The 17,706-nt window shown below is 41.2% G+C and overlaps 1 long non-coding RNA gene across 1 annotated transcript in view; it reads right to left on the reverse strand.

The window, feature by feature from the left end:
• Positions 1-530: 530 nt before the first annotated feature.
• The window catches only part of LOC102011553, a 29,064-nt gene continuing 11,888 nt past the window's right edge, over positions 531-17,706 (reverse strand). The window contains exons 4-5 of the long non-coding RNA XR_260823.2: positions 7,610-7,725; positions 531-1,987 (exon numbers count right to left, since the gene is read on the reverse strand). This is a non-coding gene — a long non-coding RNA (uncharacterized LOC102011553). The remainder of the gene's footprint in view (positions 1,988-7,609; positions 7,726-17,706) is intronic.

A 17,706-nucleotide genomic window follows, 5' to 3' on the forward strand; every position in this document is an offset into this window, starting at 1 on the left:
AACATGCCTGATGTGATAAGTATGAAAATAAAAACAATCACCACTATAACATATCGCAATATTTTACAGATAGTTACATAAGTAAGGTCCAGTGTTAAGTAAGTTTTTAGTGATTCTTCAAGAATACTCTGAACAATTCTCAGAGCTCAGATATTGATTAAACAATAGTTGCTTTTAAACTTAAAAAATATCTTTAAGGTACCTTTGATTTTGATTAATGCATGCATCTATGCCTAAAATAAAATTTATATTACCTGGCTGAGTTTTAAGACATTTTAATTTTTCAGATTTTAGGAAAAATTGTTTAGGAAATGCTGTGATTTTGTGTCAGATAGTTGAAGTTGTATAATAGGCTTATGTGCCATATGAAACAAGTCAAGAGATGTCAATCAGTATTGAAATATGGATAATTTTACAAAGTTATGTTCTCCTGTAAATATCTGAGATGATTTTCACTGCTTGCCTATGAAATTAAGAAAAAACACCCCAGTAAATAAAACTCCAAAGTCAGCTTCTTTGTTTGGGAAATATTTACATTTACTGGAAAAAGCAGATAGACTGGTTCGGCTATATCCTTATTCTCAATTTATTTAATAAATTTTTATAAGTTTAATTAAAAAATGTATATGAGGTATTCGTTTGATGGTGAAGGGTTCTCTTCAGGTGAGAGACGTCTGGGGACCCTGCTCCAGGGACAGTGTTCAGAGCACCTATTCCATCACACTGTCCCACAGAGCTTGTCAGAAAGGTGTTTATCAATCGATAACATGGGATTCATTTCTCTTTCTTTCTTGTTTACAGAACCGGCTTACCCACCAGGGACAGTGTCTCGTCGTTTACAATACCCAGGAAGTGCCCTTCATCACAGCCCCCGAAGTTTCGTTCTGTCCTTCCACTGAGCGCTGTGCTGACATATTTTCTCATGGGAACCGTCGGGCTAGTTCAGGCAAGCATCTGCAATGCTTAAACGGACAGTTTCAGCCTGGAGAATTTAAGAGACAAGCAAAAACAGTTTTAAATGCCCTGTAAGATAATAATGAAAGACATTTATGAAGAAAAAAAAAAAAAAAAGAAAATTCTAGTTAGTTTGAAAGCCAGGGCCCTCACTCTAGTTTGACAGCAGATGGATGGCCAGCTCAACTAATCCTGGTTTACTTCCCAACTTGGATTTGTCTCACTGGTCCAGTAAGATTGTGAGGGTTCCCCCCAATCTGGTTAATGTTCTGAACCAATGTTTGAGTTTTAGACTAATTATGGGCCAACCACTGACATTTTTTCTATAATGTGAAGACTGCTGCCAGCAGTAACTCAGTGAGATTTAACATAAAAGCAAGATAAAACAATTAAACTGGAAGAATATTTGATTAAGTGGATCACTGATTTATAGTGAGGTAAATTGAAATTGAAAGGAGAGTGAACTTTTTATGGCAATCATATATTATGTTCATTATGAGAGACTCTGGGTCCTTTGTGCTTTTGTGACTTAAAAAGAAGTAAACCAGTTTAAGGAGAGTAATCCTGGCAGGCATCATTTTTGTCTTCTCTTGAGTTATAGTTTCTTTTCATTGCAAAGGTTAAATAAATCATACACAAGAAAACCCATTGCAGAACATGCAATCAACATTTGAATAGGCAAAAAAGTGTAGGAACAGGCCACACTTGGCAAACACGCGTGCAAACAATTTTGTTTTGGTGATAGAGCTCGACATACACGTCAGTCGTCATTTATTTAGCATTTACAAGAATTGTAACCTGGGCAACATCCCTTGAGGGGTCTTCAGCCTGCCGTCTAGTGGAGCCATGAGCTTGGTTATCAGGGTTGGGGAAATTGCTCAGTGGCAGTGTTCACATGCCTCCTCTTGCTCTGTGCCTGGCTCCACTGCAAGCTCTCCTTCACTTGGAGTTAGATTGTTTCTAGAGCCGGCTTCGGCAGGCACTTAGCGTGCTCTTGATGTCCCATCCACCAAACATCTGGCACTTGATTTATCTAAACAAACAAACAAACAAACACACACACAACTGCTACAGCTGTAGTGTTGGTGTGACGTCCGTGGTCTACTAGAGGGTTAGCAACCTAGAGGGGTGGGTTCAGCAGAGGGGAGAGAAAAGGAGTGGAGACACATGATTTGGGGAACTCAAAGAGCTTTTAAAATAAAATAATGAAAGCAGTCTACAGTCCCAACACTCTGGGAGGCTGAAATAGAGGACTGTGAGTTTGAGCCTAACCCTAGGCACCTGGGGATCCAGCTCAGTGCGAAAACACTGCGTTCAATCTGTAGTGTCACAAACAAAACAAAACAAAACAAAACAAAACAAAACAAAACAAAACACAAACAACCAGTAACTTGGTGTCCCCCCCCCCCCAGGGCCTATTGAGGAGGGAGGAAGGACTGGGGAGATGCCAGGGGGAAAGGACAGTATTTGCAGAGGTCCAGAGTGATGTAATGAGGTCATTCTCACGTGATTGCTCTCACACGCTTGAAGGGACAGAGGAAATCCGAGGAGGAAACACTGACTGCACGCAGACAGCATGCAGCTCATCAAATTGTCTAGTCACAGCCTTGATTCTTTGATGGCACCTCTAAGTGACACTCATTCATTTCTACCCAAATGTTATTTTATTGCTATTAATTTTTTTAACAGGAAGGAGCCACCAACACAGTTAATAACTCAAAGAAAAGTCTAAGTTGAGTGCCGGTCCCTGACGCTTCCCTCTGCGGGTGTGTGGTCCTGCAGGGGCCTCACACTTATTTCTCCCTGGCCCTGGCTTACCTCTGAGCACAAGGTTGGGGTGATCAGACAAACGGTGCCCCTGAGATTGCTAGTTCCAGTAGGGAAGAGATGGCTATACTGTCAGCTAAATCAGGTTTCAAATTTCTGCACCTCCCCCAAAGAAAAGTTCAATGAGTACAAATGCTGGGGGCTGATGAGCAATTAGTCTAAGCAGAGAAGGTATTTTCTGCCTTTCAAAGGAAGCAGTGGTTAGAATTCCCGTGACCAAGGCATAAACAAATACACAATAGAGATCTCGTTTTTGTTGTTCTTGTCAACAGAGTGAGCAATGACATCCACTCCAATTTTGTCAGCATGCTTTTCATTGCCAAGAAACGTCACCATTGTATCAGGGGATACTAAGGCCATCTGCGCATTCATTTACCCCGACATTTTTCCTCTTGGTACCTTCATTCAGGACACCTGCTTTGGAGTCATTTAAAACAAAGTGGTGATTCAGAGATGAAAACTGGAGAAGAGTGAACGCGTAGTAAGGGGAGAGGGCAGTGAGGAAAGAGGGTTGCTAGGATGGCATCTGTGTCCTTGGCCATTCTGCACCCCAAATCTGCCTTTTGCAAAACAATTTTTGCATCAACATTGTTGGTCCATGAACACTCTTAAGCTTGTGAGATCCAGTGCTTAACAACACCTTTGGATTGTTGAAGGTCCTATAAAGAAAAATGTAATGTATTTATAAGTGGGCTTCTGCTGAATGAATTCATTAAGTTTATCTACTCAATTGGCATGTACGTGCCACGGCTCTTTGCACTTCTGGAGTTACCCTGTGCAGTTCACAGAGGTAGAGGCACAACACCCACATCTTAAATTTAGCTCACGGTTTGAGGAGATCCAGTCCATGGTAATTAGACTCCAAGGCAGGAACTTCATAGAAGAAAGACAGCAGAGCAAATCTCCTTATCAGAGCAGGTTAACAGTGCCAGACTGAAATGGGAAAAGGACCATATCTAGTACCTACGGCCATGTCTCCACGACCCATCCAAACATACCCAAAAGCATGCTTTACCAATCTGCTGGGCATTTCTTAAGCAAATGAAGTCAATGTATCAAGATTAGTGGTCATGGTGAGGAAGAATGAGGGGTGAATGGGAGGAGAATTGCTACATTATAAACTTATGTACACATGATATAAGCATATTTTTCACACAGGCAAGGTCTCAAAACTGCTACCTTCCACGGAACTTCTGGAGGAGGATCTCCCCCAAGGCAACTAAGGAAACCAAGCAACAAGAAGATCTAAGAACCAGAACCATTCTATCATAGGGGTGAACCCAAGAGAGAGGAAATGGAAGCCCTCTAAATGCTGGTGAATGGAGATGCCAGCATATCAGTGGGGGGCGGCAGCCAAGGGACCATCAGACTCTGTCAGGAAGATTGAGTGCCCAAGAGGAGTGTTCAGGAGAAAATGAATTGCATAAACTATCAGACATACTTGAAGAACAGGACAGAAATTTTAAGATTCTTTGGAGCTGTGTAGAATTAAGTAGTGGTAGGTTCATAGAAAACTAAGCAGCTTAATTACAATGCAATCATTAATCTTAGGAAATACAAAAAGTTAAATAAGGAAGGAAGTGCAAAGGCCGTATATGTACAGCTGGACCTTAAATTATTTTGCTTCAGTAAGAATAAATTAAATGATAAATTCCTGATTTAAATAAAATTATAATGTGACTTCAGTGGAAGTGTAGGGGAGGGGAACTGAAGTGAGAGTGAGAGAGAAACTTCTCAGAATAGGAAGTCATAAAATAATTAAAAAGGAAAAACCAAGAAATAACAAAATATTGTTTATGAATGTCAAGGTAAATACTGCAAATGAGGGCCAAAGAATTGCAAAATGTTAAGTAAGTGGCTTCAGGGAGCAGAACTTACGCACTGAAGGGTTGGGACAGGCACTGGAGTTTAATTTTCTAGGTTTTATAGCACCATCTAACTTTGGGGACAGTGTGCACTCTCCTTTGGTAAAACATTACATAGTTTAAAAGCCTATCCGGTAGAAGGATATACCCTAAGGAAGTGGTGATTTGAATTTGACAAATCCATTTGGGGCTTGTGGGCCAAACCCAGAAGTTTGAGGACCATCACTTACCTTCCACTTGCCAAGGTTCAGCTTTGGGAGGAGAACACAGCGCATAAGGGGCATATTTGCAGTCCTTGCCCGGAATTTTATCTCTGCTTCCCCTATTTAAGTTGCCTAAAGTCTTCTTTTCCTTTTGAGCATAGCACATTCTTCAGAAAGGGATCTTGTATCTGGAAAACCCATTCAACTCTTCCCTTTTGTGGTCCAATAATTTTACAAGTATATAATTAGGATAAATGGAACATTCTTTAAAGTTAACCTTCGTCAGCCTGAGATTGTGTTTGCTTTTATTCACAAGCCCAATGCAATATCTGGTACTTAGTAAATGCTCAGTGAAAGGATGTAGAATCAAAAAGCCAATCAAAACCATACACGGAGCGCTTAAGAAGTCCCCAAAGCCCCCTGAAATGAACATGTCACAGCTAGTATTCTTCTCACCACCTTTTCCTTCTTAATCTTTTCTGTCTTGGATCCAGAACAATGATTTCCAAATGTAACTCTGATCAGGACACCGCTTTGCTTAACAACAATGGATTCCCATTGCTCTCATGTAAAGAACAGGCTTCCTGGTGGGCCCCGCATGGCAGGCACCTGCCTCTCCGAGTTCATCTAGGATCACTCTCTTCCCCCTGTGCCTTGTTCTCACACTGTGTTCCAGACTGGAGTCTCCAAAGTGGTCCTTGCTAAGCTTGACAGCATCCTTCCTTCTTCCTGTTATTAGGCTTCAGTTTGCAGGTGATCATCATAGGCTCTGGGGAAGTGTTGTCCACCATCCTCAGCCAATGCTTTCTTTCCAGGTTTCCATAGCAACATCTGCCTCTGCTGTGTTCTGTCACTGTTGTAGTGTTATACAAATTGACATGATAATTTTACTAATATCTGTCACCGGCAGGAGAATATAATCACCTCGTGGTCAGGAACCATGTCCAAGCAGGCATTTTCATCCTCTGTACTAACGCAAGGCACTTGCCCAATAAAGAAAAGACAGAGACAGGTGCTGGTAGGCTGAGGCAGGGAGATGCTAAGTTTGAGCCAAGCCTGGGCAATTTAGTGACTTAGCAAGACCCTGTTTCAAAATTTTAGGAAGAGCTGAAAATGTAGCTCATTGAGAAAGCCCTGGGTTCAATCCCCAGTACTTGAAAATAGAAAGGAAGGAAACACAGTGAAGAAAAGAAAGAAAGAAAGAAAGAAAGAAAGAAAGAAAGAAAGAAAGAAAGAAAGAAAGAAAAGCAAACAAAGAAGGAAAAGGAAAGACAGGAGGATAAAAAGGACAAGTTACATTAGTAGGGACGGCATCAGAATGGGGATGTGTTCAGTGGTTAATAATGGTGGCCATGGTAGTCTGAGGTCTGACTATGTACACAGAAGACTCAGATGTTTTAAGAACAAGCTGACGAGCCACCGTTTTCCTCTGCCTCTGAGTCACTGCAAGTGCAGGTAGCTCAGGGTGTGTGCACCCCTACCCCGCCACCCCCACACAGCCAGTGCTCTGGCCTCCAGGTTGTTCTACCAGGACTGTGGTGATGACTCAGCATCCCACCACTTCCAACGCTCTTGTCAAAACCAGTTTTCTGTGAATCTGAAATTCAGAAATTTGCCAGGACAGGTGGTTGGTGGGAGTTTGGGGTGGGTGAGGGGGAAGTGCAGCGACCTCTCCGAGTCCTGGGAACAAACACTTCCAGAGCTTCTTGCACCTCCAAGTATTTAAATACCTATTTCATACTCCTGAGATAATAAGCCTTAAGCTTCCAAAGATGGTAACTGTTGAACGTTTGGGTGCTGGGCTATTTGATTTCTGGCTGCTTAGAAGGTACATGCTAGTTCTGAAATGTGGCTATTGTGGGCAAAATACTGACTCATACTTTTAACATTACAAAGAGCCATTCCATCTGAGAAGCTGTGAGAGCAAGAGCTGACTTCCTTATGAGAAGGAGCACATCAATCTAGGACAAATCAAGTTGTTGAATAGGCTTGTCTATAAATATAGACCTTTCCTATTCCTTCCTATAGGGCAGAAATTCCCCCCCACTGGGTTCAGAGTGAAATTATTTTCTTTGGCACTGCTTTTTGGACTGTTTGCAGTCAAGGTGCATGATGCAATGTTCACTAGCTCAGTGTGATTAATATGGAAACTAAGAAATTCATCCCTATTGAAAAGGTGTGATTATGGCTTTCTCAAAGTTTTATGCAACCCCCCCCTCCAGAAAACAAGTGGGTTGGAACTTCAGAAAACAGCACCAGAGAATATCACAGAAAATTCTTCCTCTTCTTACCTCAGTACAGAACTTCTTGTGAAACGTTTAGCTAAAAAGGATTTTTAAATCTGTATGGTCTTTCTTTACAGTGTTATTCTGCTGATGTGAAGGCACCATCTTTGCAGGCCAGTTTTCTCACTGTTTTTGGGGAGCTCGTTTCTATGCTGTCAAACAGTCTTAAAGAGATGCTTCTCTGCTATCAGGAACACGACATCTTTCCTTTCAGTGCACTGGATTTACAGGTCTTTCCTTCTGTACCTTACTATGTCAGTAACAACATCAACAATGATATTATCAATGACAATAATAAACACGACCAACCAATATTGAGTTCTTGCCCTACTTCAAACAATGAAGGAAACTCTAGACTGTTATTATGCCATTTCACAGATGGGGACAACAAGGCTGAGAGCAGTTGTGCAAGTGGTAAGTGAAAGTGGGACCCAAATGTCAGAAGCTTTTAAATAGCATTTTGAATCATCCTTACCATTGTTACTTGGCCGTCCATGTTCCAGTCATTCTTCTCTGGACAAGGAGGTCAAAATTCTGTGGCTGGCTTACTACAACTGGTCCCTGCAGACCCTTCTCTAGTCCGATGAGTGCCTGAGGGTGGGGAGACACAGCTGATTCATTTTATATCTTTAATCTTAGATCCGAGACCAGCAAGGAGCAGGTGCTTCGTCTACATTTGGTGAGTAGATACACAAAAGTGGTATAAAGAACAGCTGAAGTATGTTAAACAGAACTTCCCTTTTGAAGTTGATATTGCTGTCTTTTCATAAAATGATGCCTACATTCTGCTGTCCTTGTTTGTGATATATACAGAGAAAGGGACAGAACCAGGATTAGATTGCAGAGACTAAGCTCATAAACCCAGAGGACAGGGATAGCAGAGTGGACCTGGGACTCCTGTTCCCTTGGGATGTTTTGGGGACACGCACTCAGCCGGTCCATTGCAGTCCAGGTTCTAGGGGCATAAATAGGCTGAGGGGTTGGTGGGTTTCTGGGGCAGTTGTGCTTGGTCATCACATCCTGCCTTTCCTCACTCCCAAATTCCAGACTACGTACCCACCTTTGATGTCTTGATATAGGAGCTTCAAAGTATCATCAACTTTCAGAAAGAAACACAAAGTCATATGTTCAGTTTTAATCCAGTGAGCAGTAGTCTCCAATCCTGCCATCATTTAAATCTGAGCTGGGAGTGTAATAAAGGTACTCTCTGGGGAATCCACTAGGCTAGCACTTCCAGCGCACATACACTAACACCCATGACCTTTGCTAGAAAGGAAAGGGGGTTGACTCGAAATTTTTTCTGCTTTAAAAGAAAGTTTAGCAACAGCAATAATGTCAGCAGAGTCCTGTGCAGAGCCTCTTGGGCAGTTGGGGAACTCCCCCCACCCCATTCAAGTTTTCTATTCTGTCTCGCTTTGCATGGCCTTCTGCCTTTCTGCCCCCAAGGTCTGTTGCCTGGGTGTGTTACTGGCCCAGGCCCACTTGATTTAGCCTGGTGATCCAAGACACTCTCAGGGTCAAATGCGTGTTTCCATTTAATGGACAATGAACCCCGCTCTGAGGAGCTGGGTAAGCAAATGGCTTCAGGGCCAAAGTCAAGACTCCAGTCAGACTCAGATCCACGATCCTTTGCTACTCAGCGTACCTCTCACATTACTAACACTGCCTCCCATTTTATTTTACATTTGCATTCTCTTCGGATTATTTCAGACTCAAAATAAAACAAGTACAAAACAAGGAATTTTCTTCAAATTTAAGTCCTTAACTATAGTAATTAGATTAGTAAGAATACATTTCAGCCACACTGTATTACACACTAATTTATTTTTATATTCCTATTTTTAATATATGTAGGTCTATGTTATTTATTGTTTAAATATTTACATTATTTATACACTAATTTACTCTGATCTTAACTTTGAAATAAGCGTATCTTTAATATTTTAAGAAAATAGAAGTCTTGGGTATTACCTCTGTGTATTTGACATTGGTGACAAAGATTGCAATTATCTATTTTGAAATTTCTTCTCTTTGTTTCCCCAAATCATGATGCTTAATTTTAGCTGCACATGTGGTCATCTACTGTAAGGAATACATTTTCCAAGGGCTGTGTGTCAAAGTTCTAGCTAATGAATCTTGGCAGGAAGTGTCAGAAATTCCTCTTCCTCATTCGTTCTGGCTGGAATGCAGATGTAAAGGCTGGTGCCTGGAAGCCATTTTAGAGTGTTTGACAACATATTAGCAACAGGCAGAATGACAGAAGGAGCATAAGGCAGTAAGGACCAGCACATCATAATACCAGCCTTGGTCAGCCTCCTTTCAGATTTATTTTTATGCTCAAGAAAAATAGAATTGTGCTTTGTTAAACTCCTATTTGTTAACGTGCTGTATGCAGCCTAACCAAATATGACTGATACAACATTTTTGTGACTTTAGAATTACTGACCCAGAATAAGAGAGTATTAGAGAGTTCATTCACAAACAAGGTCACAAATGGCAAAATTGATCCCCAAGGATGAGAACCCGGACGACATTCCTGAAATTTCAACCAAATTATATAGGATGTTTGGAATAAGCAGGGAACAAAATTCTGCAAATAAAACATGGAATATATTCTTATTTCCTTTAATTTTATTTTCCAAAGAAAGCATCTGTTAGAGGAAATAAAACTTATTCTCTGGCCCATGAGTCCATTATGGAAGTTTGGATTAAGGATAGAATGCTAAATATTGAGATAAAAAACATTCTTATTGCTGGCAATGGAATCTATAATAGCACGCAGCTGGCATGTTTATCTAACTGTCAACTGCTCAGGGACATGAAAATTTGTATGTTCTAATGAAATCTGTGTCACTTATTTCTAGTTTCACATTTTTCTTTATTATATTAGTGATTCCTTAAAGATTGACAATAGAGAAAAAGCCCGAGATCCTGAGTGATTCTCCTCAAGCTTCTGAGCCGCAGAAACTTTGCACGCCAATATTAAATCTTACAAACAACATTCCACTCTGAGGTCAGTCTCTACCTTCGAGGTCAGTTGCACCCATGGAATCGCCTTAATTGTGTTGCGCTGAGGCAATGAAAGTAGATCTTATGCAACGCGGTATCACTGCTCCTGCGGTCTTGTGCAACACCAGGGAATCTTGCAGACTCTACCTGCAAGGCAGGGCCTGGGGCCAGGAGCTCTCCCTGAAACATCAAGGAAGCACAAGCCCTCTGCAGGGTAGGACTGTGGCCTCCGCTCAGGTCTCATGGGCTCCACACTGCCACTTTAGCTCTTTCATGGGTGTGTGGTGGTCATAGTCATTTCTCATTGTATGTGTTACTGTACATATTCATTACTAAGCAAATTACAGCTCACCAGACTAGTGACTTAGTTTTCCAAGTCTGTTTTTATGAATTATTAAAAGCCTGGGAACTCTGAGTTGATGTTCAGACCGGATCAATTAAATCTTTCCTCTGAATGATTTATTCCTAGACACTTTGTGCTGTGTGTGAGTGTGTGTAAGTGTGCGTGTGTGTGTGTGTGTGTGTGTGTACTTTGGATGAGAACTGTAACATCTTGAGGCGTTTTTAAAAGACTTAAGATGAATGGATTGAAATGATTTGCTAGCTTGTGGACATTTGCTTGTTACCTTTTGGCACTGTATGCTAAAGTCTGACTTTTTGTAGACCTCATTAGAGAGACATCAACCCTGAAGTTGACTGTGGAAATTCACTTCCTCCCTTGGACTGACTTGAGTAATTTTAGTTTAATTGACCTTACAGTTGAGGTAAAAGCCCCACTTCCTTTCCCGGCTTATCAAAATGGAAAACAACATGGTTTTCTGGAAAAATTTCATGAAATGTGTGATACATACTTGCAGAGTTCAGACAGTTTTGGATGTAATTCTGGAGGAATAGAGAAGACAGTCTCTTCTGAATGCTTTATACTTTCCTACTTTTTCAAACCTAAGAGGAAACTAAAACCAGTAAACAACTATCACTTTGCCTGGATATATATATATATATATATATATATATATATATATATATATAAAAACATAAACACTGGCCTTGTTCTACTTTCAGAAGCCACACTGTTAGTCATCAAAGAGAAGCAAGCCATGTATAAGGAGCAATTATTACTCAACAACCGAGTCCTCATAACTGACCCACACCCTCTAGTTAACCATTTAAGAGTGGTGGAGGATAGCATTTCACCTGTTGCAATTAAGTCCAACATGGCCCTGGGACGCTTAGATAGCCACCAGCACTAACTCTTCCAAATCAAATTCTTCCAAGTCATTTCTTGACTATTTACAACAGTTAAACTATTTTTGTGGAAGGGTTGTAAAGATTGCCATCTACGGCATTCTTCTTCCTGCTGGGAGAGATTCTGCTTTCAGCTTTCCCTGGATTCCCTTTCTTTAGCAATCAGATATGTTCAATGGGGTTGCCAGCTGGTGGAAGTGGTAGCAAGGGGTACCCCAGCAGTACAATGTCCCTTCACCATGGCTCTGATCAAGCCTGCACAGCTGTGACTGAATGGGGGAAATCCCATTTATTCTCGGAGACACAGCAAGGACTTCTCTTTATCCTTCTCATTTCTGCATCAAAGGGCGGCCTTGTAATTACATGTGATCTGACCACAAAGCCCAGGCCCATGAATGCAGCTTCACATGGAAGTACAGGGCCTCCAGTGGGCGATCCCTCCGATGCTCTTGGAGAGAGTGTGGCGTGAAGCTGGCAACCGGGAACTGAGGCAGTTTCTACGCGGTTGCTAGGGATGCCACCTGAACTGTCCCGATGCTCTGCACAGGAGATGAGGAAAAAGTGACATTCGGACTTCCCACGTGAGAGCGGAGTAAGTGATTCACGGCCCTTCTGCAGCATTAATCAGGCCTTGTTTACATGGAAGGAAGCCAAAGAGCTAGAGCCAAAGAGGTGTGTTCAGAGAGCCAAGCGGTGATGTCATCCGCACAGAGCAGCCCCAGCAGCCACTTAACTGGCTTAGAAGCCTTGTATTTAGCCGTGGAGCAAATCCCAGTTAAGTGTCGCAGAAACACCACGGCGTTTGGCCCTGTTCTTGGGATTTACATGGTTTTACTATGATTTGTTTGTTAAATAGCATAACATCATCATTTGTTGCTATTTCAACTGAGAAACAGCCTCATCTACTGGTAAAATGGCAACGAGAGAGCTTTAAATCCTCGCAGGGAGAAAGTGCATACCTGCGTGTACACACACAGACCCGTACACACTCAGAGCATGAAGGAAGCCCTCTTGGTCCTAGCAAGATCATGTTTTGTTAGTTATGCCAGTCCTATTTCTTCTTTAAAGATGTCACATGTTACAAAGGTTTGAACTAAATTTAATGGTGATGCAAGAATACTCAGGCTCTCAATTACTTGACTTCAGTATTTCAAAACAACTCGAACAAATAATTATTTCCTTTCCACTGGAGAGTTTGGACTGACATCTTCAGCCAGGGAGAACTTTGTTCTTGTATGCCAGTTGAATTCAACTGTATTTAAACATATTTTCAGAGCACTGCTGTGTTACTTTCTCCTGTGCAGTCCTGAACCCTGACTGCTACTAGGCGCTTATCCTCAGCTTCATCTTTGGCGATGTAAACTTTGTGCTTAGGTTCATGTATGGCCCCGTACTCATGTCAAGTACCAAACCCAGTGAGGTGCTGGGACCACAGTGGTGGAGGGACGGCGTGGTCCACAAGGGAGTCTAGACAAGTTAATCAATCTTTAAGGTAGAGGTTCTATGAGACACAAAGTGTAACTGGAGCCTTCTGTGTAATCATAGCAATGCTTGAATTATAGACATTGATTTTGGGGGAGAATCCTCACATTAGCTTTTCTGGATGAAAATCAAATACTTTCAAGTTATACTTTCTGTCCATTTTGAAAGGATACATCAAATGATCACAACAAAAGCTGTTCTTTTAAAAAAGCAAACAGCAACAAAAACAAAGGGTCAGGTTAATCTACATGCCCACAGGAGGTCGTTGAAAAATTAATCTTGTTGCTCTGCTTTGCACACAAAGACTCAGAATATTTCATGTAAAATGAAGAAAGAGAAGGACTTCACTTTATTTAGTCAATCACTTTGTCAGAAAGGGAAATTGCACTGCTTTTATCTTGAGTGTTCTGTAGGCAGTTTAGTAGCCTCTTCTTGGTGCTGTCCAGGCTGGGCTGGGGCCGTTGGTGGGGTGAATATGTAAATAAAGCAATGCAGTAGTCTACCGGGAACAGCGGGAGTACAGGGGTCCTCATAAGAGAATTCTTGGGAAAAAAGTTTGCTTTCAGGGTTAACAAATGGCAAAGCAAAGGCAGCAGGCTAGAAATAACCTGACTTCTTGGAAGCAGAGATCCTACTTTGTGATAGCAGCTGACACAACACTTAATCTTCTGAGACAGAGAAAATAGAGTTTCATGCAGTTTAGGAGATTTTCAGAACACTTTTTTGAAATCAAGGCCCTCTTTCTTTGGCTTTGGAAGTCAAATCAGGTTGGCTTGAGCTGCTTTAGTCTCTCCAGGGCAGGGCTCAGTCCGTACATTTTCCTACTTGTATTGGGACGCTTCGTGTCATTACAGCCTGTTCAGCTCCCGCGGATGTAGCATGGAAATGTAGTCCTATCCCTTTAACAAGAAAGGGGGCAGTTTCCTTACATCTTGAAAAATACGTTTGTTAATTACTTACTGAAGCAATGTCTGGCATTTTGAAAAAGGAAGAAGTGATTTGTTTAAAGACCCTAACAATAAGCCTGCTTTATTAGTACCATATCGCACGCGAATGTGCTCCTCCTCATGCTTTCTTTGGCAGAGATTATCAAGTGTAAACGCGTAGAATGAGAAAGTCACGATCCGGGGTTGCTAACCACTCAAGCCTCAGATGCTTTTTTTTTCTGTTTCAGGTACTGCATATTTTATCCTTCCTTTATTGATGTTAAAAATGAGTCTACATTGCCCAAATTGAACTGGTGAGTTGGTAATTAGCCATATAACTTAATCAACAAAGATGGGAAAACCCTTAACCATGAAATGCAAAAGAAAACTTTCAGCGTGTGTGTGTGTAAAATTAAAGAGAAGGTTGCTATTTTTCACTTTGGGCTATGGGCATATAAAATTGTTCTGAGAAAAATGTTGGTTTTCATTTATAAAACAACTAATAATATTAGGAGCACAGTGAGGAGTCAGAAAAGTCTAATTCATCAGAGCAATTGTACATGTAGGAAAAAGAGCCTCTCTTTCTCAGAAGTAATTATGGACTGGGCAATTTACTTAACTTTGAAACCCTTCTAATGTCACAAGGGAAACGTTTGAGTGACTGTTTGGAGCCTTCCAATGCCATGTGACTTCTTCAAAGAGCTCTGTGAGTAGCACACGCTTTTAATCACGCACCCTTCAGATGCCAGGTTCTATAGGTGGGGAAAGACGCTGGTTTTGTGATGCTTTAGGAGATGCTCGGTTTGGCAATTTAGAAAGACTCACAGGCCTGAGATAACACTGAGCTGAATTAGAGCTGCTCCTAATGTCTCCCAGCTCTGCCGTCCTTTTCAGTACTTTTCCCGGGAATCGACAGCCTCCTCACTGCTTCCCGTATCACAAACAGAGGCCAGGGTGGGAGAGAGGTCCCACCTCCAGCCACAAGCTGCCATGATAGCTGAATCCAAAGTTCCCTCTGCTCACAGACACGTTCTTAAAGAAGTTTTCTCCTGAGTTCTTATCAGCTGACTTGGGTTACAAGCGTCAACACCAGGGAGGTGAGGATGGGCAGGGTTGGGGGTGACTCTTTTGGCACAGTTGTTCTGTGGAGTGACCGTGACAGTGTTACTGATTGGTGAAAATCTCAAGTTAACAACAGCAAAATAACTAGAAGCACCTTGGCATAGAAAATGGCTCTCTTGAGAGTTTTGGGTTTGTTCAGAGATGGCTCTGGTCACAGATGTAAGGAACTGTTAGTGCAGGGAGTAGTAAGTCCAATTTTTTCTTCTACTCACTGTGTGTGACAGAAACAGCTTGGGGTGGGGAAAGCAGGTCTGTTGGGTGTTGTCTCTTAAATTTTACAAGGGTCTCCTGTGTCCCCTGTATCTTTTTGTCCTTTTACCTTGGGAGGTGGAATGGGAAGTTACTATGTTGCTATAATATTGAGTCTTCCAATTGCTGAACATGTTACGTTCAGCCATTTATTTAAGCCTTTAGATTTTTCAATAATGGTCTTACAATACGTTTATTAGATTTATTCTTCGATATTTTATTTCTGTGTGTGCTATTTTACACAACATTTAAGAAATGCATTTCTTGATTGATAGTGTTTGGTATGAAATGTCCTCCCTGTACTATGCTCATGAAATGCGTTCTGGAGGTTCTCTTAAATTTCCTGTGGATTTTAACTTGGTGGGCACTTATTTTTTCTTCCTCTCAAGTGGTATAGTGTAAGCCTGACATTTTCTTTATGGAGGATCTTAACATATAAATTCTGTTTCTGCAGTAGGACTGTTCACACTTTCTATTTCTTTTCTGGAAGTTTGGCTAAGTTTTATTTCTAAGAATTTTTCTATTTTGTCTATATTTCCAAATTCATTGGTGTAAAGTTGCTCATGGTCTCTTACCTACCAGTGTACAGAATTTGGAGTGTTGTCCTCTTTTTTTTTTCTCCGGTACTGGGAACCAAACTCAGGACTTTACACTTGCCAGGCAGGCACTGTGCCACTGAGCTACATCCCTGGTCCTATCCTTTATTTTTATGACTTCTCTTTTTTTTTTTCCCCCTTTATCACTTTTGCTAGGTTTTATTACACTGACAAGTCTTTTCAAGAACTTACTGTTGAGGGCTGGAGATACAGCTCAGTGGAACCGCACCTGCCTGGCAAGTGCAAGGTCCTGAGTTCAATTCCTAGTAATCCCCCTAACAACTTACTTTTGGCTTTTTTGAAAACCTAACAACTTACTTTTGGCTTTTTTGACCCTATTATATGCATGCTTCCATTTCATATTCTGTTCTCTTTATTTTCACTTCTTTATTTTTATGGTATTGGGGCTTGACCCCAGGGCTTTGTTAGACAAGTTCTACCACTGAGTATAGCCCCAACTCTTCTTTATGTTCTTTTAATTTATTTGCTTTTCTCCTTTTGAAGTGTGTTTGGTTATTGAGTTTTTGGCATTTAATCCCAGTATATTTAAATTCATGAATTTTGTGTAAGCACAAGCTTTGGCTGCTTCTGCAGTATAATTTCCTTCTTTGTAAGTTATTTTATATGATATACATGCGTATAATACAGGTTGAGGATGTGGCTCAGTGGTAGAGTTCTTGCCACACACGTATAAATTCCTGGGTTCGATCTCCAGGCCCCCCTTCACACACACATACACATGTGTGAAGCATATAATACAAAAATATGCACAGGGTTATTTTTAAAAGAACCACGCAGAAAATTATAAAATTGAAAAACAAAATTCTCTATTTCCTCTTCTAGTCACTTAATGTGATTTTTTTCTCTTTTTTTTTTTTGTCTTTTTGAGACAAAGTTTTTCTATGCAGTTCAGGCAGGCCTTGAATTCACAGCCATCCTCCTGCCCCAGCCTCCCAGGTGCTGGGACTATAGGTGTGTGCCACCACACCTGGCCTGATCATTGTTCCCCCCCATCTTTAATAATGTATAATTGACAAATAAAAATAAAACTATTTAAAGTATACAATGTGATGATTGGAAATACGTATACTTTTTTTTTTCTATCTTTTTGAGACAGGGTCTCACTATGCAGTTCAGGCTGGCCTTGAGCTCACTTTGTAGCCCAGGCTGGTCTCGAGCTCACAATGATCTTCCTGCCTCAGCCTCCTGAGTGCTGGGATTACAGGTGTGTACCACCAGGCCTGGCTAGAAAGACATATACATTTTAAAATTATTAACATGATCAAGTTAGTTAGCATAGCCATCATCAGCTACGTGATTATCATTCTGTGTGCTTGTGTAGTGAGAATGCCGAACATAGAGCATTGCAAGTGTGCAGCACTGTATCACTAAGTGCAGTCAGAAGGCTGTGCCTTCGGTCCCCAGAACTCAGTCATATTACAACTGAGAGTTTTACACGTTTGACCGACACCTTCCCATTTCCTCCACGACACCATCCTCCCAGCTCCTGATAACTGCCACTCTGCTGACTCTACATGTGACTTAAAAAATCCCACTTATAACTAAGATCATGCAGTATTTAAGTGCAGTCACATGGCATTTCTGTCAACAAGCGACCACATATATAATGGTGGTCCTAAAGATAATAATGGAGCTGAAAAATCCCTATTTTCTATTGACATTGTAGTCATGAGCAGCTATTTAAAATAGGGGGAGGGCTGGGGATACAGCTCAGTGGCACCACACCTGCCAGGCAGGCGCAAGGTCCTGAGTTTGATTCCCAGTAACAAAACAAAACAAAACAAAACAAAATGAAAAAAAACAGAATAAGAAATGCTGCAAAATTTACTATTTGTTTTTCTTTTCTCAAATATATAGCAGCTGCTTATCTTTGTTTATGGTCCAGGATAGTCATCTTCATAAAGCGTTTTGATCACATGACC

This window comes from Chinchilla lanigera, unplaced genomic scaffold (genome assembly GCF_000276665.1).
Source record: "Chinchilla lanigera isolate Chin_1 unplaced genomic scaffold, ChiLan1.0 scaffold00020, whole genome shotgun sequence".
Lineage (NCBI taxonomy): Eukaryota > Metazoa > Chordata > Mammalia > Rodentia > Chinchillidae > Chinchilla > Chinchilla lanigera.